Source organism: Rhipicephalus microplus, chromosome 6 (assembly GCF_043290135.1).
Source record: "Rhipicephalus microplus isolate Deutch F79 chromosome 6, USDA_Rmic, whole genome shotgun sequence".
Classification (NCBI taxonomy): domain Eukaryota; kingdom Metazoa; phylum Arthropoda; class Arachnida; order Ixodida; family Ixodidae; genus Rhipicephalus; species Rhipicephalus microplus.
Genome location: NC_134705.1, coordinates 33,917,957 through 33,943,294, shown reverse-complemented (window position 1 = coordinate 33,943,294; position 25,338 = coordinate 33,917,957). Strand labels below are relative to the sequence as shown.

Genomic DNA, 25,338 nt, shown 5'->3' with positions numbered 1-25,338 from the left:
CCTTTCAGTTAAACGAATTTCAGAATTGTCTATTTTTCAGTTACACAAACTTGATCCGAGGACCCAGGCTCATTTTTAAAATCAATTCAATCAATTTTTGTGTACTGCAGCACTGGCACAGCCAATGCCACCACTAAATCGCCCATCTATCGGTGGCAGCGCGACATCACTTGTGCATGCAGGGCCGCCGTGGCTAAACGGCCGTGTGGGTAACGAAAAGAAGCCACGTGCACGTCAATTTGCCGGTGCTGCCAGCGCCCCTTCTTTTTTTGTCTGTCTCATTGGCATCCCTCGGTATCATCGGTAATGTGCGGCCATCTTCATTTCGGGAAAGAACAGTCTATTTCACACACTGTGAGCCCTTGTAACAGAAACGCAGTTCATGCGCCGTGCACACACTTTTGTAATGAGTTCGATGACACGTAAGCAGTTGTCTCTGTCAGACAAGCTCAAAATCCTCAAGTGTTTGGACAGCGGGCAAAGGCAGGTGGACATTGCGAAGGAATACAGAATTGCACCGTCAACATTGTCAGCGATAGTCAAACAAAAATCGAAGCTCGAAGGAGAAACTTCGTTCAATCCTACTAAGAAGTGACTATGCACGGGATATTTCAAGGCAGTGGATAATGCCGTTAGGGTATGGCTCCGCAACTTGCAATCCCATAACATACCCTTGTCCGGCTCGATGACATAGTGCAAAGCGAAGAAATTCGCTCTGCTTCTGGTCGTTCGTGGCTTCAAAGCAAGCAGCGGATGGCTTACCTGATTTTGGGATAGGCATAGAATCTCGTGGAAAATGATTTGCGGCTAAAGCAAGGATGCCGATCATGAAGCGGCGAGAACCTGGAGGGATGAAAAACTACGGGATATCATTAGTGGATATTCACCCGATGAAATTTACAACGCTGTCGAAACTGGTATGCTTTATTGAGATTCTTCCAAGCAAGACAATCGCATTCAAAAGTGACAGTTGCAAAGGTGGGAAGCAATCGAAAGCAAGGGTCACTGTGCTGTTGTGGTGCAACGCCAGTGGCAGCCACAAAGGTCAAGCCTCTAGTTGTAGGAAAATAGGCGACACCGCGATGTTTTAAAGGTTTCCCTTCACTTTCATGCACGTATAAAAGCAACAAAAAATCATGGATGACCAGGAATTTCTTCAGTGAGTAGCTGCTGAGCATCAACGAAAAAACGAGAAAAGCAAGAAGAAAGATTTTTTTGAGTGCAGATAATTGCTCTGCACATCTTGTCGATCTCCATTTGAGTGATGTGCATGTCGAATACCTCCGGCCAAATTGCACCACCGTGCTTCAACCGTTCGACTTTGGCATCATACAAAACTTGAAGGTCGAGTACTGACAGCGGCTTGTGCAGCGGAGTTTAATTAATACAAAGACCGGGAACAATGAGCTGTCAAAGTCGGGCAGGTGGCCGAGATGGTAACAGGCTCTTGGTGGTCAGCGTCACAGGCTACAATTAGAAACTGCTGGCACAAATCCGGCCTTTCTCTCATGCAGGATGCAAATGAGCAAAAAGAGCATGACGAGGTCAGTGAGCAGAAGAAAGAGCATGGTGCAGTCATTGACTCTACAATGTGGACAGCTGGACATTTACAGTGGTGCTTCATTTGAGGACTAACTGCAGTGTGACAGTATTTTTGTCACTTCTGCAGAAGTATCTGATTCAGAAATTGTTTTGAGTGTTTGTGCGGGACCAGAAGAAGAGTGCCACGATGAAGTGGTAACAGCTGAGGCTGGTTCGAATCCTGCAACATTAGCCGAGGCAGTAGAGGATGTTAGAAAGTTGCGAGACTTCGTGTCTCGGCAACAAGCTGTGCCAGAGGCAGGGCACAGAAACCTAGACTCTCTAGAAAGCTTTTTCTCTTTTTGTGCTTTAAGGGTGCCAGTGCAAATGAAAATCACAGATTTTTTTTTTCAAAATAAATTGCATTTCACACTTTTGACTCTAATGTCTGCTGTGCCCAAAGCTGTTCCATATTCTAGTGAATATTTCGTTCAGTGAACTTTCAGTTAAAAGACTAATGTCTGCTGTGCCCAATGCTGTTCCATATTCTAGTGAATATTTCGTTTAGTGAACTTTCAGTTAAAAGAACTATTTCCTTGGGTCCCTTAAAGTTCACTCAATTAAGAGTTCATTGCAGTGTTCGTAGCTACAGTTAACTTCAAAAACACGTACAGTTAAACCTGCTTATAACGAACCTCTATATAATCATTTCCTTGATATAATGAAGTTTTTATATTTCCTGCTGTTGCTCCATAGAAGCACATGTATTTGTGACCTCTATGTAACAAAGTAACAGCGGTAAACAACCTTGATGTAACGAATTTTCCCCATGAACAATCTAGGAGTTTTGCTTCGCATTTTGGCATTTTGGTACAAGCATGCATTTTCTGCATCTGCCCCACCGTCAACGAAGCGCAAAGCGGCGGCGGTGGGCACGGTGCACCAGGCAAGAGCGTGCGCTCGTTATTGTTCACGGGTCAATGCAAGGCAAGCAAGCGAGCCTGCGGCGTTGCCACCATTCTCGCTGCCATGAACGCATGCCCAGGTATGACCCCCCCCCCCTCCTTTACTTCAAACCAAAATAAAAAAATAGAGAATACTTTTGCGCATTGGCAGTGCCACGCTTTTAATTAGTGTGACATGTGGGGCCGCATTGCAAATGGAAGGCACTTTACCGAATAGTTTTCTGTGATATCTATGTCTGTGTCTGCGTCGTTCGCTCTTAATTTTTGATGCCATGCGTGCATGGTGTAGCCCCGGACGACGTTCAGCTTTGCTTATTTTGTCATTGCGATAGCAATTATTTGGACAGGGTCAGCTGGTATCTTTATATGTGAAAACTCAAGAAAGAAAAAATTGGCATATCCCACATACAGTGGGAATCGATGATATGCGAAGCACGAATGAGAAAGGGCGATACGTCAATTTGAAATTAGCGCAACGCTATGAGGTGGCGTTAAATTATGCTGTACATGACTTCCATGTCATGATGATCATGTCTGGACGTATCATTTGCCTGCGTCATCTATTCATATCACCTGATACCAAATTTAGTATATGTGGAGCTAGTGAAACGGCTCCGAACGTGCTATTAGCACAGCATGTAGTCAATTTTTACGTGACATGCATGCCATGATAATCATCTGTGGACGTGTCATTTACCTTTGTCCTCTACTCACGTTGGGTAAAACCAAATTTAGCATATGTGGAGCTAGCGAAATGGCCGCAAGTGCATCATTAGTGTGGTATGTTGTCATGTTTTTACCTTACACACATCTTACGATCATCATGTTTGGACAAGTCACATACCTTTGTCGTTCATTCACGTTCTGTGATACCAAATTTGGTATACACAATTTTCTTTTCGACTCGTGGGTGCCATCATCTTGGACTGATTGTAGTGGGCTATTTGCAAGGCACTGACTAGTGGAACCAACTCTGAGTGCGAAGCGCGAGCGAGTGCACGACCTGTAGACGCTGGGCTGCTCGAGCATTTGTGTCCATACCGGCTGCCTGCCTACTATCTGGCGTCGCTATTAAACTCCCTTGCAAAGTGGTGGAACTGTGCTGGGTACGCAAACCTGGAACTTCGAAGCTGGAAGCTGCCCACTGCATCAGCAAAGCCTGATCAGACGACCGAGCAAAGCACCACCCTGCAAAGCATGGCCCAATGTCAACTGGTCATCGTACCTACCACCCTGTGCCAACGGGATCCCCCCTTCTTCAGCGGCACGGAGGACCGAGATGTGGAAGACTGGTTGCAGCTGTTTGAGAAGGTGAGTGCCGCCTACAAGTGGGACGACCCCTCGAAATGGCAGTATGTCTCATTTTATCTCATAGACGTCGCCAGCCTGTGGTTCACAAACCACCATACTGAATTTACCACTTGGGCAGCTTTCAAAACCACCCTGCAGCTGTGTTCGATCGTCGCATTTCGCAAGCTGCGTGCTGAACAGCGCCTACGCGGACGAGCACACAGGCAGGGCGAATACTTCACTAGCTATATCGAAGATGTTATCGATTTATGCCGGCGCTTTAACCCTGAGATGACCGAACTAGACAAGATCAAGCATATCTTGAAAGGAATAGACGATGATGCCTTTCAAATGTTGCTGGCAAAGGGCCCAAGTACCGTATCCGAACTTGTGACCTTGTGCCAGAGCTTGGAGGAGATTCGCAAGCAACGTGCATCAGTTCGGAGGTCGACTACTGCAGACGACTCTTTCGCTGTCCTGGCCGTCGGTGGTGATAGCATCCTGCTGGAGCAGATAAAAGAATATGTACGCGAAGAGGTCGCATGACAGCTTTCGTGTCTCTCGTATCTGCCGACCACTGAAGCACCAACGAACCGTCTAACGCCGACAATCAGACAGCCTATTCAGGAGCAGGTCTCCGAGACGTTGCCATTATCTACGTCTGCCTCTCCACTACCACCTGTTGCTGCGCCACTGACTTATGCGCCGTCACGGCAATGCGTCCGCCTCCTCTGCCATTGTATACACCACAACCTGTGCGACCTTCCACCGCGCCTTTTCCAGCTACACAGCAGCACGCCGGAAATCCTTGGCGCACTGCTGACAACCGGCCCATATGTTACTTTTGCGGAATTCCAGGTCACGTTGCATGTCTATGTCTTCGGCGCTTCGCAGTTAATACACCAAGATACCCTGACTTCTCGTTTCGGCCTCCATACCACGCGCCTCACGTGCCACCTGAAGTTCACGAACGGGATGCGCAAGCTGCTTCCGGCACCAGAACCACCGCTTCTCGACGTTCTACTTCCCGCTCGCCTTCAACAAGTAGTCGTTCTGTATCGCCCAAGCGTCGATGACCCACCTCCATTGAGACGGAAAACTAACTCCGGAGGCACGAGCTGCGTCATCGTCTAATCGTTTAAGTCCTCGTCTGTCTCCCGCCAATCTTATCGATGTAATCGTCGAAGGTGTACAAACACTTGCACTCATTGATACCGGTGCCGCGATATCTGTGATTAGTCAAAGACTCTGCCGCTCTCTTCGTAAAGTGACGTTGCTTTCTCCCGTGGTTTCTCTTAGCACTGCGAGCTCCCAACAAATTGAGCCCGTCGTGGCATGTACAGCAAAAGTAGTTATTCGAGACGTGTTGTACATCATTGAATTTCACGTGTTGGCTTCATGTTCCCACAATGTCATCCTAGGATGGGATTTCTTATCATGTCATTACGCCGTCGTAGACTGCGCTCGGGCCGAAGTGGAGCTGTTACCGGTTTGTGATGCGCCTTCTGTTGATGCGGCCCTATCTAGTGTGGCTAACCTGTCGTCGCGACGGACATAGACCTTCTTCCGTTCAGCTCCCAGTTTGTCCCTGCCTGCTGCGCTTCACTTTCTGACGCTACCGTTCTATTCACGCCATCTGACATCTTCGGTAGCCGCCACCACATATCGCTGCCATTCGCCGTTCTTGCGCTTTGTCAAGACACTACCGGAATATTTATTTCCAATCCGAACTCGTGCCCCCTCAGTTTGCGCTGCAACGAAACGCGTGGCCGCATTCAGCTTATCGATGAAGGTACTATCGTGCCTGCCGATTTCTTCGACACCAAGCCGAATATGGAGCTCAACGCGTTGGTTCCTCACTTTGCCTCGAACAGCTTGTCGTCCGATGCATTTCACCGTTCTATTGACAGCCATCTCGCCTCGGCTCAACGAGAGCAGCTTGTTACCCTGTTGCATGAATTCAGGCGTTCGTTTGACTTTCCCCAAGCGTTGCTAGGAAGAACGAACACCGTTGTACACACAATTGACTCGGGGAAGAGTACTCCTTTGAGCCAGCGCCCCTATCGTGTGTTTCCAGCGGAGCGTCTCGTAATTGCAGAAGAAGTAGACGACATGCTACAGCGTAGAGTCATCAAGCTTTCTTGTAGTCTTTGGTCTTCACCAGTTGTACTCGTCAAAAAAAAAAAAAAGGATGGTTCGATCCGGTTCTGCGTAGACTACAGGCGCCTAAACAATATTACGGGAAAAGATGTTTACCTTCTTCTCCGCATAGACGACGCTCTCGATTGTCTCCAAGGTGCAGAATTTTTTTCCTCGCTTGACCTTCGCTGAGGTTATATGCAGGTCCTAATGGCTGAGTCTGATCGTCCAAAAATAGCGTTTGTCACATTGGATGATCTCTAATAATTTACCGTAATGCCATTCGGACTCTGCAGTGTGCCCGTCATATTCGAGCGAATGATGGACAGCATTTTACGTGGCCTCAAATGGAACATATGCTTGTGCTATCTTGATGACATTGTGGTCTTTTCACCTGATTTCACTTCGCATCTCATTCGTCTGCGTAAGATTCTATAGTGCCTTACAAACGCCAGGCTTCAGCTTAACCTGAAGAAATGTCATTTCGGGGCTAAACAACTCACCATACTTGGTCATGTCGTCTCGAAAGCCGGCATCCTTCCCGACCCTGACAAGCTTCGTGCTGTTGCCCAATTTCCTAAGCCGACTACAGTTAAAGAACTACGGAGCTTTGTGGGCCTGTGCTCCTATTTTCGTCGGTTTGTGCGGAACTTTTCTTCCATGATCGCTCTGCTCACCAAACTCCTTGCTGGCAGATATTTCGAATTGAACAGCAGCCTGTGACGAATCCTTCGCAACACTGCGCCAACTCCTTACTTCACCACCCGTACTGCGTCATTACGACCCTACTGCGCTGACCGAAGTACACACGGATGCAAGTGGCATCGGCCTTGGTGCAGTACTCGCGCAACGCAAACCAGGTTTTACGGAGTATGTGGTCGCCTATGCCAGCCACGCCCTCACTAAGGCAGAAGCCAACTATTCTGTTACAGAAAAAAAGTGCCTGGTGATTGTGCGGGTGTTAAGCAAGTTTCGCTCCTATTTGTACGGCCAAACTTTTGATGTGGTAACTAACCATCATGCACTCTGTTGATTGACTTCACTGAAAGATCCTTTTGGTCGCTTCGGACGTTCGACACTACGCCTCCAGGAATTCAACATATGCGTCGTCTACCGATCGGGGCGAAAGCACTCTGATGCAGATGCACTCTCACGATCACCCATGAAATCTGATGATACAGAAATATCAGTTCTTGACCTTCCCCTCTCTGCTGTCAGCATCACAGACATGCCATCCGAACAGCGGAAGAACCCTTGGATTGTCTCGCTCTTGAATATGCTTTCTGACGCATCAAGTTTCGATTACCCGCGTGCTCTTCGCCGCCAAGCAACGCATTTCGCCATACGGGATGGCCTGTTATACCGTCGCAACTATCAAGTGGCGGGTCGTAAATGGCTGCTAGTCATACCCAGCCATATGCGGTCGGATATCTGAGAATATTTTCATGCTGAACTGCAACACGCACAAGCCGGTGCGCTAAAGATGTATGAGCGGATCTGCCAATGTCACTACTGGCGAGGTATGTACACGTTTGTACACAAACCCATTCGCTCATATTCCCTGTGTCAGCAGCGCAAAACATTTCCTCATTCACCCCGTCAACTGCAGCCTTTACCCTGTCCTATATGCCAATTCGACCGTGTTGGGATTGACCTATACGGCCCGCTACCGTGCTCTGTTGGTGGTAATCGATGGGTGATTGTGGCTGCCGACCATCTGACAAGGTACGCTGAAACGGCAGCGCTACCTTCGGCTGGTGCTCGTGACGTTGCAACCTTCACCTTGCATCGGTTTGTTCTTCGTCATGGTGCACCACGGGAGCTCCTGAGTGACAGGGGCCGTGTATTTTTGTCCGAAGTTCTGCAGCAGCTCTTGCATTCATGTCGTACGGTACACTACACATCAACAGCCTACCACCCTCAGACGAACAGCCTAACGGAACGTTTCAATAGAACCCTGGGAGACCTGCTCGCTATGTATATTGATTCCGACCACTCCAATTGGGACGTTGTTCTTCCTTTCGTGACGTACGCCTACAATACGGCGATTCAATCAACAACAGGCTTTTCTCAATTTTTTCTTTTATACAGTCGTGACCCATGCAGCACACTCGACACAATTCTGCCATACAATCCTGATGCCTCCGAGTTCAGCCCAGTTTCTGAAATGGCTGAACATGCTGAAGAGTGTCGTCAGCTTGCACGGTCCTTCACAGCCGATGATCAAGCCCTCCAAAAAAATCGCCACGACCGTAATCTTGTTCAGGACACTTTCCCCGTCGGTTCTCTCGTGTGGCTCAGACTGCCTTTCCACTCTCCTGGTTTGCACCGAAGTATACTGTCCCTTACTGCGTCATACAGCACCCTTCTTTTGTCACCTATGTGATTAAACCGCTCAAGCTGTCCACGAACAAGCCCTGCCTTGGTCATGAGACGGTCCACGTCAGTCGCCTCAAGCCCTGCTACGACCCTCCTGTTCTGTCGTCACCTTGAGTCGACAGGATGGCTCGTCTTCGTGAGGGTATTCTAGTGGAGAATTTGCAAGGCACTGACCAGTGGGACCATCTCTGAGTGCGAAGCGCGAGCGGGTGCACGAGCTATAAACGCTGGGCTGCTCGAGCATTTGTGTTCGTACCGGCTGCCTCCCTACTACCTGGCGTCGCTATTAAACTCTCTTGCATTAAACTTCCGTTCTGTCGTTCTGTTCTCCCATCGCTATTAAACTCCCGTTCTGTGATACCGAATTTGGTATACACGATTTTCTTTTCGTCTTGTGGGTGCCACCATCTTGGACTGGTAAGTGCTTGTTTTGTAGATTTTCTGTCACAATATGAAATGATCGTGGTCATGAAACCTTGAATGTGCCGGCAAAGCGATTTTGTGCGTGTGAGTTCACCGTAGAGCTGTTTGTTTATTTGATACGAAAACTAAACTGGAACGAAACTGAAACTCCAAGATGGCGGCACTTTAATGCGTTAAAAAAATGGTGTATAGGAACCGTGCAGTCAAGTAGGCCAGTGTGCCAGTGTGACTGCAGCGCCAGAATTCAATGCCTAGCAGAGAAAAAAAATGCAATGATAGGTTGCGGTCAGTCAAAATGAAACGCGATGCTCGCGTCTCCCTGCCCACATTAGTGGGCGGATTGCAGCAGAACTACACGGAGATGCGTGGGTGTGTCTGTTTTCTGCGTGTCCCTAACCGCCTATGTCAGCGAACTTAGGATGGGCGGGTACCAGCAACGCGGCTTCTCTGGTCAGTGGACGGTGCGAGCGCATAATGAAGTGCCCAATATACTCTGACTTAACGTTGAGGTGCACGCTGAGCGCAGGTACGCCACGCTAGCAAAACACGAGCACTCTATATGTAGCCTGACGCCAGGCGAGACCAGCACGACCAGTGTTCGTTGGCGCGGCGCGGCGGCGATCGGCACAAAATGTGACATGTTGCATTTTGCGCTGACAACGTTACCCAGACAGCACTGCATCTGTTTCTCTTCGTGACGGAGGGATGTCGGGCGCGCTCAAACGTGCATTCGTCAAAGCAACGCAGCGCGGTGCTCGCCTGCGAGTATGTATGGACGGACAGACGGATGGATGGATGGGACGGACGGACGAACAAACGAACGAAGGAACAAACGAACGAACGGACGGACGGACGGACAGACAAACAAACTCGAGTGGGCGGGCGGGCAAGCGGTAAGAAATGGTTTATATTTAAAAAAAAAAAAAAAAGACGCCGTCACCAAATGGGGGGTGGTTAGATGGCAGACGTTTCATACCTGAATTGACCCTAGAAAAATCTCTAGAATATATTTTAAACATGATTATTCTCGCTGGCTCTCAATAAAGTATTAGGATAATGCATTCTGTTGCCAAGTTCTTCTGGATCTGATGAAAAGTAAAACTCACCGTTAACCATCTTTTATGGTCTTTTTTTTACACGATCTGTGGAGTTGAATATAAAGTGCTTGTAAATAGCACCTGTTGCCATTGAGACAGATTTGCATGTCAAATTCACTTTTCACATGCATTTAAGACATAGATGTCATCATTCGGGTCAACTGCAAGTTTGTAGTGCCTTTCTTGTACTTGCAGCGTGACAGCTGGTGGATTGCTATCGCAATAATAACACAGTTTTTGCTGTAAATTAAGTTTTTTGGGTTAGCTCTGCCTTCAGTCTCCCTTTTGTTTGATTTGCGTGTTTATTTTCAAAATTTTCGTACCGAACCTGCCTAAAACGAAATCCTCTAAATAACGAATTTTTTCACAAATTTCTCAATTTTGTTATATCTAAACTAACTGTAGTTATTGTATAAGCAGTATTTTTTATCTTATAGGCCCTGAACATAGATAAGCCCTCTTATTTAGCAACGCTGATAGTTGATAACAATGCCGGTAGCTTTTCTGGCAACTTGTGCATGCTGTCATTTCGCTTTCGCAGGAGTTTCTGAAACTATGCGTAACTGCGTTTATTCTGAGCTTTACAACTATTTTGGAAAATAACAAGTCGTTCCAATGAGACGATGTGGCTTTTATACAGCTTTCCGTTATTAAAGACGATAGTCTTTCTTGGGGACCATTGATGCAAAAATTTTGGTCTGTGTATCTGTCTGTACATTTGTCTGCTTGTCCACCCTTAAGAGTACCCTAAATGGCACCAGACGATACCCCGAACGGCCGTTCTCATATGCAGCGCCCACCAATATTAATCGAGATTCAGTGTTCATATTTGTGCGATTGTCAATTAAAGAGCAATTATTGCAGATATCTGAGGCACCATAACAACACGTCAATATTCTGCATGTGTGTCTCTTACTAGAAAAGGCATACATAAGTAATTCTATGTGCCGTAGCATTTATCACGTTGCGCTGACCATGCAATGCTTGCACGAAAAGGCAAGTGTTTCCAACGCTTTACTAAGTTGACATGGTGGTGGCACTTACCCGTCGCCTTGCGTTCTGCACCTTATCATCTTCTAGACGGGCGTGCAGCGCGCGCGCGCTTCGTTTTTCAAGATGATTGCCAGATAGCGCTCATGTCTGATGTGTGACGTGTATTGATGCGCTTGTTCGCCTTAGCTGCACGCTCGAGGCACTCTAACGCAGCGCCTCCAGAATACCGTTCACCGATTTTCTTGCACAGGACATCAAATAAACATTTTGTTCACTCTCTCCAGACGCAAGACTGTCGTCTTTCGACGACATTTGCAGTGTAACATGCAAGTACGGGGTCATTTTTTTTGTACCACTTTGCTTGCGTCTGCGCCCAAGGATGTTGCGCCTGTACCATGGATGGCTTCCCTCGTCATCGTTACTCTCTCAAAACACGAGCCAAGCCAAGTGTAATTGAAAACGAATTAGCACATATGTACGGCCGCATCAAGTACCAGTGCATCATTCTGGAGACCATGCAACACTATGCCGGTCTAAAATCGTAGCGACCTAGAAATGCTAATCTTAGCTCACACAAGGTGAAATAAAAACGCGGACACTGTGCAAGCATCATCGTTGGCAGCATTAGATGGCACACTTCAGGTCGATCATTGTGAGTTGACTTGAATGCAGCAACGATAGTGACACTAGTGGCACTGGTTGTTGTTGAATTAACTGCAATGCATGAAATCGATGGATATAAACTGTACGCAGTTGCAAGAGCATGTGGAACGCCGAAGCTGCTCAAAGCGTGCTGACCTGCATGCATTGAGAGTGGGCTCTTTACGTCACGCGAAAGCAGCGCCACTTTAATGTATAGTACTAACGCAGGCTTATACGTGCATTTTTACAGATTATCTTTTGCTATAAAAGACAAACAACATTTCAGTACTAACAAGGGAATTGTTGACTGCGTACATAAACGCACGGTCACATGACAGCGCACATCGAATAGTTTGTTTCTGCCCCCAGGTGGCGCCACAGGCCATTTATAGCAATTTTCAAGGAACAAATAAAAATCTCAATTCACTTCTTGCAAGAAAAACATGGTTGGCTTGAGTCACTTCGAGGGACAATCTTTCCATCCGTCCAGTCATGTTATTTCATGTTCTGGCCAGTTGTTGGTCCCTTGAACATCACATCTGTCATTGTTAACTTTGCTCTCAATGGACATGGCACATAAACACGATAACTTGCAAGGCACTGAAAAAAACTATATCGACCCCATATCTTCCCTCCACCCTTTTAATGCCATACGACAGCTTGTGTATGTACGGTATCACTTCAATCTTCCGCCTTTCACTCTTCTCTGATTCTTCTTCTTCATTTACTTTAGCATTTCCATCAGCGGCCGTGGTATGGTGGCATACGACCCTCAATAGTGATTCTGTTAGGGCGAACGAAAAGCCAAAGAGCAAGAAAAAATTTTTGAAGCATCTTGAATAGCTAGACATAGGCCTGATAAGTGCGTCAGCGACACATCCGTGTACCTTTCCCGCAAAATGCGCAATTTCCTTTTTAGTAGGTGGGAGTCTTGGGTGTGCTGTAACTTGTCATGTGCTTATGACTGTCATTGCACATGTACGCGCTCAGTTTGTTTCATAAGAGTGTATATTTCAATAAACCAGTTGCATACCTGCCAAGTCTTCCGGATTGTCCGATAGACTCTCCGATTTCCACCTTTTTTTATGTTTGTACGAGTGTCATGAAAATCTCCCGGAAATCGAAATTTTTGTGCCTTCTCTGCCGCATTGACAAAAATACAGGCCAATTCTATCCAGACTTTGAAAACTTATCACATTTTGCAAACCCATTGCAATGATGTAAAACCGGCAGATATGAATTAGTGCAATTCTTCAGTGAAATTCCACTGTGTTCGTTGGGGCAAAATTCATATGCTCGAAACACATTTTCCCATTGAGGCAGGTGATTAGTACCGAAATCGTCGAAGTCCGAGAGCAGCTTCAGAAGAACTACGCTCGCAGTCAGTGCGCACACTGTTTTTTGTGTGGTTGTCATTTGCCACAATCGCTGTGGAGGAAACCGTAGCTGCTCTTGACACTATCATGTATGCCGACGATGTAAATGGCAGAACTCTGAAATTGTGCGTGCGTTTGACGCTCAACCAGTTAATGCGACACCACATTCCACAAACGCTGCTGGCAAAGCTGCTGCAAATTGGACCATACATAGCAAACAAACAACAAAAAGGAGGCACGTGTGCAGCCAGCACACGCGTATTGAAAACGAAACTGCCGTTTGCCGCAGCACCCGCACACGAAACCGCTATCGCGGTGACGCCATAGCGTTTTACGAGTTCCGAGGGCACGTGGCTAACGCAACGATTGATTGAAAGCAATATATATATATATATATATATATATAAAGAAGACTAGAAGCGTTTTGGCACTCGGGCCCGAAGAATCTAGTAACGTAGCCCCATGCTTTCGCAGCAGCCAGCTGCTCCATTCACATGTGTCTAAAGACATATGCCAGTGGTTTTGACGGATATGGTTTTGTTGTTTCTTGTGACGCGAATTTCGGCAGTAATTGCCCTCCCCCTCGAAGCTTAGTTGGGACTCGCACCTTGGTTTGGAAACCCTACCCTGGTGTGTTCAGCCACTCCAAGCCATTATGCACATAACAAGGCTTCGTATTTTCACAGTGTGTGTGGTGGGGGTTTGGTTCGAATGGCTGCGCCCAAAGTGTTCTCTGGCCCATCGTGCTAGAGTAACATTGGCTGGGCTTACCTGTCGTCAGTGTTCACAGCACCTGTTGCGCTTTAGGGCCGTCTTGAGTAAATCGTAAGTGCCGCGTGCAGCCCGCCGCATGGCGAAGAGGCGGGCAGACTCACTCCAGTGCTTCTCTCTGGGTTGCCGCACGGGCTACCTGAACACGCCAAAAGCATCGCTGTTCGCCACACTGAAGGATGACGACCTTCGAAAAAAGTGGAAGCGGAACCTTTGCTTTCTGTGCTTCTGCAAATTAGGTTTTTTCCAGCCTTCAAAAGCTTTTTACAGTGTTGGGGACAACAACAGCTGTAACGCCTGATAGCAGGAACAGGTGTGACGGTATTGATCGCTGACGTTTCACCGTCACCGTGGCAGGCGGAACCAGCCAGGATGTGCAAGCGTGGCAAGGGCCACCTTTACCACAGCGTGGCTTCGGAACCTACGAGCATGTGAGTCAGCATGCAGGGTTTCTTACATCAGGGCACCAACACTCGTTTTGGAGGCGATGAGGAAAGCTGAGGACATGTCGAACGAAGTAAGCTCTGCGAAAAAGGTGAGAGTAGAAGACCAGGCGGACAACATGCAGGAGGGGACATTCACCTACTCCTTTATTGATGAAGATATTGAATCTGATGAGGAAACAGATTCTTTTACTCAAGTGACATATGAAAAGAGAAGATTTGAGGGAATCTTTGTGGTATTCCGACCGATAGAGGAAACGAGAACCTTCTGGAGAGTAAACCCAAATGTTGTAGCCTCGAAAATTGTTGCACTAGCTAAAAAGAAAGTGTGTTCTTTCCGAGTAAACAAAGATGGAAGTTTTTCAGTCACCGTGAGCTGTCTTGCTTCAGCCAAAAGCTTGTTGTCGTGTGGGCTGGTGGCTGGCTTGCTGATCAAGCCATTCATACCGGAGTCTTACATGCGAAATGCAGGCAAAATCAGACATGTGCCTCTGGAGTAGACAGAAGAACAACTTACAGAATATTTAAGAAAGGCAGGAGCGACATCGGCTAGACGCCAGACTCGTTACATACGACAAGATGGCACTGCAGCATCGCACCCATTGAGAAGTGGGATTTTACAATTTAGATATGACAGACCTTTTCCAGAGGAAATATTCCTTGTATTTACTAGCCATCCTGTTGAAGAGTATCTCGGCCCAGCAAGACGCTGCTGTAGTTATCAGAGGTTCGGACATTTGGGGAAAAACTGCCGAGGAACAAGGTGCTGCAAAATATGCGCTGAAGACCACTATCACAAGGACTGCAAACTGATAACACAATCTAATTGTGCCAATCGCAAAGGCCCCCATGCTGCTTCGTTCTCTGGATGCCCGCAGAACAAGGCGGCTTCTTTTCAATATTAAGATGACATCATCTACGGTCGCACGCAGCAGCATGATGCACCTGAGCCCAACATGAACACCATGAAGCCTGCACGGCCTCCTCGACCGCAAGCACCTAAATGCCAGAACCCTGTAATGACTTAGGCGCAAGCTGCTGGGGGACAACGAAAGCAAGAGAAAAGTGGGGGGACATCAACAAGCCAGGAGCAATCTCGACAAGAGTCTCGGGAGGGACCTCAAGAGAAAAGGAACCATATGGTTTACATCCAAGAAAGCACGAGCACATCGCGTCCAGTAAGTGTAATGCAACCAAAAAGCTCCTCTGTGTCGATAGCTCATCTTGTCATACCATTGTTATTCTCGGCTTTAAAAGCCATACTAGCCACGATCTCACAGGCTAACAACCTTCCTGAAGTCAAAGCCGTCTTGTCGATGGACCAGGTAGTGTTACAGTTAGCCACAACAGCCACTGCGCATGCAAGACATGAATAATTGTTATCAAAATGACGCGATCTTCCAGTGGAATGCGAAGAGTATTCACCCTAAGTGTGCAGACTTCAGAAAATTTGTGGCTCAGAGCTCCTTTCTTGTGTTCAGTATTACAGAGTTCGGGGTAGACACTACTTTTCGGTTAGCGAACTACGTTGTGTATATGTCCTCTAGATCTACAGGACCGAACAGAGCGATGATATGTGTGAGAAAAGATCTGCCATCAGTACAGTTGAATGCTACATCATTGGATTATCCAGAATATGGAGCGTGTGAGATCAGATTTCGTCGAGTAAATATAACAATAGTCAGAGTTTATCTCCAGCCTTCCACAGATATCTCGCTTTCTGCATTGACAGCCCTTTTTCAGACGTACACGAAAGCTGTGATATATTGGGGAGATTTCAATGCTCACAATGTCATGTGGAGAAGTGCCTACTGCGATCGTTGGGGAAAGGACCTACAAAAAGCAATTCAGGATAGTTCATTGTGCTTGTTAAATGACAATTCAGTGACGTTCCTACGGGGTTTCAATTACTCGAGTTACCTGGACCTCACGCTCTGCTCACAAGATATTGCATCTGAGGCTTCATGGCGAGCAGACATTGAAACAAAAGGTAGTGATCATTTACCTATCCTACTACAGCATCCAAAACTACACTTTTCTAAATATAGACCCTCAGCAAAGATAACTAACTGGCAAGCATTTCGTTATCATATGTCACACCAAGCTGATACAGTTACTGACACTGACAGCTTAGTATCACCCATAGAAAACAAATTAAACCAGTGTTCCAAGTTCGTTAAAATTCCTGAAGGCTACGCTGGAGTAGACACTAAATACGAAAGGCTTAGGGCCGTTCACCGCAGTGCTGAAAGAAAATACAGATGCATGGGTCTACTTGAAGATTACCGCGACTGTCGAAAAACGCATGACCGAATGCGCCGACAACTAGATAGACTAGGCACAATGCGCTGGCGGGAATTCTGCACTTCGCTAACGCCATTTACACCCGAGTCAAAATTATGGGATGTTCTACACTCTTTAAGTGGGACAGTAACACTTCAACAACCATTTAGGGCCTTAGCTTTAGTGAAGAATGTACCGGAAAGGACCGTTGCGGACGAATTTTGTCAGTATATTACTAGACCAAGTCTAGCCGGGCACACGCCTGAATACATTAAGTCTGTGGGGGATATAAAGCATTGATTACCTTTTCTCTAAATAAATATCATGAGGGCCTAGATCATTCGTTTTTATTGCAAGAGTTAAACAATGCTCTTGCAGCATGCCGACAGAGGACAGCAGCTGGTCCAGATGGGATAACATATGCAGCATTAAAAACCTGGGTGCTGCGACCACGAATATTTTGTTGAAGATATTTAATGATGCATGGACAACAGAGTGCCTCCCATCCTCCTGGAAAGTTGCAAGAGTGGTCCCAATTCTCAAACCCAGAAAAAAACCTCTATCCTTAGATTCTTTCCGTCCTGTCAGCCTGATTAGCTGTCTTTGTAAACTTATAGAAAAGATGATCGACGCTAGACTTCAGTGCTCGGTGGAATGTACGAACGCACTTCCAGAAAATATGGCAGGCTTTCGTAAACGCCGCTGCATCATGGATGCCATTCTAGACATTGTAACTTATGTAGATCATGAGAGGAGCTATGGAAGAATCGTGATTGCACTATTTCTGGATATAAAGCGAGCATTTGACACAACCAGCCACACTTATGTACTACACGATGTAATTCAGTTGAGCAGAACACTAAGATGGATTGCAGAATCCTTAAGAGACAGGAAAATGTTCATTGACACAGCTGACGTTAAAAGTAAAGAGCATGAAGTTAGTCAAGGAGTTCCACAGGGTAGTGTACTAAGCTCATTTTTATTTAATTGCATTATGGATGAATTATTCCATATCTTGCCTACTGCTTTGAAATATTCCCTATATGCAGACGATCTGTGCATTTGGTCATCAGACACGAGCATTCAAACAGTTCAGCACAAACTTCAAGATGAGCTGACAATAATCAGTGACTTTTTTAAGAGCAGAGGCATGATTCTTTCTCATGAGAAAACATCTGTACTTCCATTCAACAGGAAATGCCTTAAAAAATTCAAACTTCAGATAGACTCTCAGCACTTACAACTTGTGCGACAGCACAAATTTTTAGGGGTTATTTTAGACAGATGTCTGTCTTGGTCTTCACAGATAAAATCATTAGAGGACCAAGTCAACTCCCTAATCAATATATTACGTCGACTGACCGGAGTGAGATGGGGTAGTTCATGTTCTTTTTTATTGCATGTATATTCGGCAATCATTCGACAAAAAATAGCTTACTCTGCCCCGGTTTTACATGGATCACGTAACTTAGAGGAGAGAATTCAAAGTTTGTTGGCCAGAAGCCTTCGTATATGTCTTGGTGTACCGCGAGCGTCTGCCAGTGCTTTGGTAATTGCAGAGTCTCGTCAACCGACTTTCTATGCTATGAGATTTACGGCAACTCGTCGGCATTATCTTCGGTTGGCAACTCAACATGCTAATCATCCCTTATGCCGAGCTATTCACGAGAAATCAGCTGCAAGAATATGTACAACTATTGTAGAATTCAAGAGTTTACTGCCTACGCACGAATACTGGCCTCCATGTGCATCCCACCCACCATGGCGACTTTCTATCTCAGATATTACAACTTCGATTCCGGGAATAAATTGTAAGAACAATCTGCCCATAATCGTAATAAAGCAATTAACTTTAACACACCTTTATACTATGAAGACTATATTCACATGTACACCGACGGATCATGTCTGAATCAAAGCTCTACGTTGGCATTCTTTGTACCTGCATACCAAACGAGAAAAGCTTTTGAACTCAGCAATTTCACAACACCCACAACGGCAGAACTCTATGCAATACTTTGTGCTTTAGGCTTCATATGTTTACAGCCAGGTTCACTTGGATGGGTAATTATCAGTGACTCACAGTCCTCATTAGTTTCTCTAAAAGGAATCAGCTTGGGCAACAAAGCTAGTGAGCTCGCATATGAAATACAGAAGACGTACGCTATATCAAAAGATATAAACCACACCATAATGTTCCAGTGGGTGCCAAGCTTCTGTGGAATCGCAGGAAACGACATAGTTGATCACATTGCACATGCAGCACATCAAGAAAATAATATATATCACTGCTACCTCTATCGATGAGCGATGCACGATGTCTAATAGATAAGCTGAGCTGTCAACTGTCTATGGAAACCTGCTTCGAAAATGGTGCGCAAAACTCTCAGTTGTATAACAGATCCTGGTGTAAAATTTAATATTCCGTTAAAGGTTAGCCGATCGGTAGAAACAGTCATCCATAGTATTTGACTTGGTACAGCCTACAGGAAGGCCTTCCTGTATAGAATAAGGAAAGCTGGCAGTCCTACCTGCTCATGTGGAGAAGCTCAAAAAGACGTGGAGCACATTCTTCTGCATTGTAAAAATCATGACGTACCTCAAAAGAATCTTTTACAAAAACTCAATTCTTTGGATAAGCGACCTCCATCAATTGGAAAAATGTTAGGTCCATGGCCAAAAGGAAAGCTACAAGCCACTGCAGCACGTGCAGTCGTTCACTTTCTGGAGGAATCCAAAATAGCTCAAAAGTACTAAAGAAAAAAAAGTACTTTGTCACTGTTAACCGGTATGTTTCAGAACAGTATTTTCGTGTTTAACTTTGATTTTTTTGGGGACAACCTTTCTGAAAACAGTTTAGTATTTAAGCGACAAGATCACCTTAGACATGTTATTGAACTTTCATGTTTTGTGTGAACATTTAAATTGGCGTGATTACTTGTGTTTTTACAAACTCTGTGTAGTGTGGACACATTTCTATGTAGTGTGGTCACATTTCTGTGTGGTGTGGACATTCAGTATTGAAAAATGTGGACTCATTGTGTAAGCGTTGTGCTATGTACATATGTATAGCCTTGTGTTTGCTACAAAATATACGATGTCGACATTTGTGCAAGAGAAGAGGAGTAGCCGGCGCCACGCTTTGGCACCAACACCTCCTTATATACATTTATTAAAAAAAATGCAAAGCTTCCAGCATTTCTTCAGCAGTATGCGAGCACCACTTTGAACCACACTTCGTTCTGTGTGACTATGTTCTCGTCACAAACGGCAACGAAGTGCAGATTTCGAGAGGAATCGGCACTTCATTGCCATTTATGATGTGAGCGGATGTGCAGATTCCCGAAAAGAATTCGCACATCCGCGTTGCAAGAAGGGTGCAGCTGAAAGTTTCGCAACATCTGGTCCCTCAAAAAGGCATTTTATGTTACACAAAGTTTGGGGGCTATTGATTTACCAGTACATTCACTACCATAAATGTGCAAATATTGAGTGAGATTGGTGTGTGTAGATAGCAGCACCGATAATATCAAAATCTGTATTATTGCATGACGAAAATCCACAGCAACTGTTGGCTGGCACGCTATAGTAGTATGAAAAGTTCTAGTGGCGCCATCTCGTGACATTCATGTGAAAACAGGCCGCCTGTGCGAAGGTGTTTGTGCCGCTACATCTCTTCTAGTTCACTATACCGCATCGTCGATACTATTTAAACTTGCGAGGTTGTATGCCACCCTCCCCTCCACCTGGTCTTCGTTTTTCGCCATGTCTTTTTTTTTTTTTGGTGCAATGACAATTATAAAATAAATCAGTAGGACCCCCACCCCCTTTCCAGCCCCTTTTGCGGAAATCTCCCGGATACAGCATCCTTAAATTTGGCAAGTATGCACAGAGTGCGCACAGGTACTTGAAATCCTTGAAAACACTTGAATTTGAAAAATTCATTTTCCAGGCCTTGAAAGTCCTAGATTTTCATTTGACTCCTTGAAAACCCTTGAATATTGGCGATTTCCACAGGGTCCAATTGTACGACTCGCAACTCACAGCAGCTGAGCAAGGTGCCGGGCAAACATCATTGCTTATCGCGCCCCGCGACACCGCAATAGTGAAGTCAGACACAGTCAAACCGTCCATGTGATATGGAGGCATGCATGCACCCGCAGCGCCATTTTTTTTTATCTGGCTTGCTTTGGCTAAGGTTGGCGAGAAGCCATAAGATGATAGCCTCAATAAGGCTGCAGAATTTTGAGCTCCGGAAAAAGTTGCGCGAATGTGCTTATTGCTGTACACGTTACAAGTGTTTAAAATGTTTTCTTTTGGCTTCACTTTTCACTTAGTGGTATCCCTCAGCAACTTTAAAAAAAAAGTGCAGCACCCACTCGCTAGCCTCAGCCACCTCAGTGTCCATCCATCTGTCAGCCACTTTGTGGGCTGTGTAGCTTGTTAGTGCTTGCTCATGCTCCGGTGGTGTTTTGTTTTGCACATGTTGGTTGCTGTATGCTTTGTGATCACATGATCGTGCACGCAGGTGGCATAATTTGCAGTAATGCCTGGGAAATGCAAGTTCCAGAGCGCCTGGCTCAGCAACGATAATTATAAGCATTGGATTGTGCCGTATGTATCAGACCCCCACTGTGATTTTGCACATTGTGTAAAAAGAGCTGCAAGGTCGCTTCTATGGGTGAATCTGCTCTCAAAAGCCATGCAAAAATTAATGTAATTGTGAAAATGGCAGCTGGAAACTCTATGCAGACCTAACTAACGGCACACTAAAGTGAGCGGTTCACTAGCTCGGCTCCATCCCAAGCGACTGATCTTAGCAGCGCCTGCAAGTCGCACGAAGTCATCACTGATGCCGAAATTCTGTGTACACTGAAAGTAATTACATCCCACTCCTCGTACAGATCAGTGGCACAAACTGGCGACTTCTTCAAGCGTATGTTTCCTAACAGTGAAGGGGCCAAATCATTTTCTTGCGGCAAGAAGAAATGTGCGTATGTTGTGTGCTATGGACTGAGGCCATTTCTCTTGTCATGCTTGCTAGAAGAGGTACAGAAGTCCGAAGAGGTACTAGAAGAGGTACTTTTTGACAAGTCGATGAATGACTTCCTGCAAGAAAAGCAAATGGACGTGCATGTGTGATATTGGGACTCTGCACACAAGGTGGTCACTTGATACTACACCTCCGCTTTCATGGGGCACTCCACAGCAGACGATATGCAGGGCGTACTACTGAAGTTCAGTAGGGTTGATAGCTGGGCTAGTTGGTGAGACATCATTTAACCATATGGTGTAGTAGCGCAAACTACACCATATGGTTTGCGCTACTACACCATATGGTTAAATGATATACTACTGAAGGCTTTGGAGCCTTTGCCACTTGGCAAAATTCTTCAGATAACCATGAACGGGCCGAATGTCAACCTCAAGTTTTTTTTAGAAAAATGCAAGCTTATTTTCAAGAAAACCACCATGTCCAATGTGTTGACTTGGGAACATGTGGCCTCCATACCGTTCGTAATGCCTACAAAGCAGGCGTCACAGCCTCTAGGTGGGGCATCGACATCCTACTGTCAAGCATGAGTGCACTCTTTCATCATGACTCACCTGCACGAAGGGATGATTTTGCAACCGTAACTACCCAGAACAAATTTACTGTGCAGTTTGTGTCCCATCGATGGGTGGATAACACAATTTTGATTGAGAGAACTTCACTTCTTTGGAACGCTATGAAGAAATACGTGGTGTCTGCAAGAATCAAGCAGATGAGCTTACCGAAGTGTGCATCCTTTGAAAATGTGCATAGCTTTTGTCGCGACTCCTTGACACTGGCTAAACTAAACTTCATTCTCAGTGTTGCATTGATTATTCAGCCATTCTTGACTTTCAATCTGACAAACCCATGATTGTCTTTCTTGGGAGAGATATTGAAAGCATTGTGCATAAGCTCCTTTCAATATTCATGAAAGCCTCGGTGTTGTTGTCATTGGGAGGGCTTGGTGGTCTGCTGAGGATGAAGGTTGATAACCCCATTAACCACATTTTACTTGAAAAAGTGGATATTGGTCCCAAGTGTGAACAAGCACTGAAGGATTCAAAAGCTAATGCAAAGGATGCATTTCAATTCAGAATGGAGTGCAAGCAATTTTTGGTAGCGGTGGCCAAGAAAATACTGGATCGAAGTCCCTTGAAATCATCTTTGGTTCGAAACCTGTCTGCTCTAGACCAACAGCTCATGTGCTCAAAGCCAAATCAGTGCCTGGTGGGCCTAAGAAAGGTGCCAGACTTCTTGGCCATAGCAGGAAGACTAAGTGACAGCCGGCGAGAATGTGTACTTGCAGAGTGCACTGAAATGCTGAGAGTTCAAGCAAGAGCTTCGCCTCTTTGAGAGGAGTGTTAGCAGGCTGGACGAGTTCTTTTGTGAACTCTTGAGCTTCCGCCCTTTCTACAAAGAGCTATGGAAAACAACCAAGCTCCTTCTTGTTCTTAGTCATGGACAAGCAAGTGTTGAACGGGGCTTTAGCGTCAACCGCCAAATCTCCGTAGAGAACTTGAAGGGCTTGTCGTATATTTCGCAGCGTGTCATATGTGCCTCAGCGGAAAGGGCAGGTGGCATTTTAAATGTCGCGATAACAAAAGAGCTCAGATTGGCTGTGTCCGCAGCGAGGCTGCACTATGGTGCACACTTGGAATCAGAGAAGAAAAAAGTGCCAAGAAAATGCAAGTCAGACAAAAAGAAGCCTGATTATGAAGGAAGTTGAATGCATGCAGCTGAAGAAAAAGAAACTTGAAGCAGTTGGTGCTGATTCAATAATCCCTGCTGATGGCTTTGATGAAAAGGCAGAAGCGACTGGTGACATCAAGCATGTAGTGAAGTCCAGTAGCTTGCTGAAGACTGCGAAAGTCAAGATTGATGAACTTGATGGCATTAGGACTGAAATAGAAAAAAAATTAAAAGGCCTTGCCCTAAGCTTCCGAATTTCTAGTCTAGTGAGACTGCATAATTGAAATGAACATCCATTCCTTTGTACAAAAAAATTTATCGTGAACTTAAATTGAGGTATTTAAATTTATTACAAGGTCCTTGAAAAGTCCTTGAATTTTTCTCTTGGAAGCCTGTAAAACCCTGCTACAGTTGTTAGTCTGCGATCATCCTGTCGATTTCGTTTTTAGTGTCTCGTCTTTAGCGCAGTTATATCTTTAATACAATTAACACTCTCTATACATTTCCTGGCTTCATAATCTGCCGGTTTTCATTAAACAAGTTACATATTCATAAGCTGTTTGTACATTGTTACATTTATTTATTTAACATACCTTACAGGCTCTTCTCAGAGCATAGGGTGAGGGGCATACAGAAATAAATAAAAAAAGATTAGAACTTAAACAGTTGAACTATACAAACCAGATGTAACTTAACAGTGATACTGATGACAATAAAACATTTATGACAAAATAATCTTGTCACCAGTTAAATGGCCATCAATGTAAATGGCTATGCAGTGATGCTAGATGTAGTGAGTGTGTAGTTGCTCGCGGAATGATTTGTTGTTTGATGCTGAAACTATCACTTGAGGAAGATCATTCTACAGTAAGATACCTTATGTTGTAAAGCGGATAAGTTGAATGTGCGTATTCTGCCAAAAAGATGCGTAAAGCTACGCTGATTTGGGATGCGTGCTGACATGCGAGCTAGTGTGTGCAGAGAGAAAGGTAATGTCTTCATGCCAGGCCTGTAGCCAGGTATTTCTTGGAAGGGGCACTTCTTGAAAACCTTGCAAAATACCTATTTTTATTAATTGTCCTCAGTAAAACACTCCCTTTCATCCAAATTTTTCTTTATGGAGAGGGGGGCCCTTTCCCCGGGACTTCACCCCCCTCGACTATGGGCCTACTGCATGCAATAATAGATGTATTTGTAAAACAACACAAAAAGGGCTATCCAACTGTGAATATTTAATTACTGTAAATCGATACCGCATTTGATTTGATAGCAGTGCTATGACGTTGGTAGTCCTGAGGGATGATGCGGGCTGCTCTGTTTTGAATGACTTCGATCATGTGTCTTAAATAGAGTTGATGAGGGGACCAAACTGGTGAGGCATATTCTAACTGTGGACGTACAAATGTTAAGTAAGCTAGTTTGCGGATGCTCAATGTGGAGTTATGAAGATTTCGATGCAAGTAACCCAGTTATTTGGAATGCTTGGAACAAATGGAAGGTATGTGGAAGGACCATGGAAGCTGGCAGTCAATGATAACTCCTACATACTTATATGAGGTAGTTCGAGGTACTTAGCCATTGTTAATTTTCTATGAAAATTTTGAAATAAAGCTTTCTTTGAGAAATAGACATTGTTTTACAATTTGTAGTGTTCAAGCCATAGGTTGGCAAACTCGCTCCTCAGCCGACTCACTTGAACTATGGGTTAGGCTCATTAACCACTCTGTACACTGACTGCTGGCAAAGTGTATGTCATTTTGAAGGGTCACATGATCAGTGGAAGATTTTTTAGTTCAATTAATGATGCAGTCAGCTGCAAAAAAGCAGCAGATCGTTAATGAAGATTAGCAAAAGTAAAGGGCTAAGGACACTACCCTGGAGCACTCCTGAAGTGACTTCTGTGACATCTCAATGAAAACAGTTTGGAAATCTGTGCAGTTCATGAAGTGAAATAAAATTTTGAAGCCATGATAGCGATAAAAGGTGTAATATAAGGGCAGGCAGTTTGCAAATTAGATAACAATGGTCGACACGAGCAAAAGCCTTTGAAAAATAGAGGAAAGTCGATCTGTTTGTGTATTAATGTCCAAGTCAGTCTGTAGTTAAGTCATGAATTCTAATAGTTGTGTATCATAAGAGAAACATTTTTTGAAGCCACATTGTGTGGAGCTAAACAAATTTTTCGATGCAAAAAGATAAAGCTGAAAAGTAATGATATGTTCAAGTAATTTACAGATGATAGAAATTAACAAAATGGCATGATAACTTTCAACTTGATCTTTACGGCCTGCT

The 25,338-nt window shown here is 45.1% G+C and overlaps 1 protein-coding gene and 1 pseudogene across 1 annotated transcript in view; both read left to right on the top strand.

Annotated features, from left to right (window-relative positions):
- Trap1 (TNF receptor associated protein 1) overlaps window positions 1-25,338 on the top strand; it is a 109,568-nt gene that overhangs the window by 18,915 nt on the left and 65,315 nt on the right. The gene's annotated exons all lie outside the window — the stretch shown is intronic.
- On the top strand, window positions 14,084-23,445 carry LOC142765119 (uncharacterized; annotated as a pseudogene).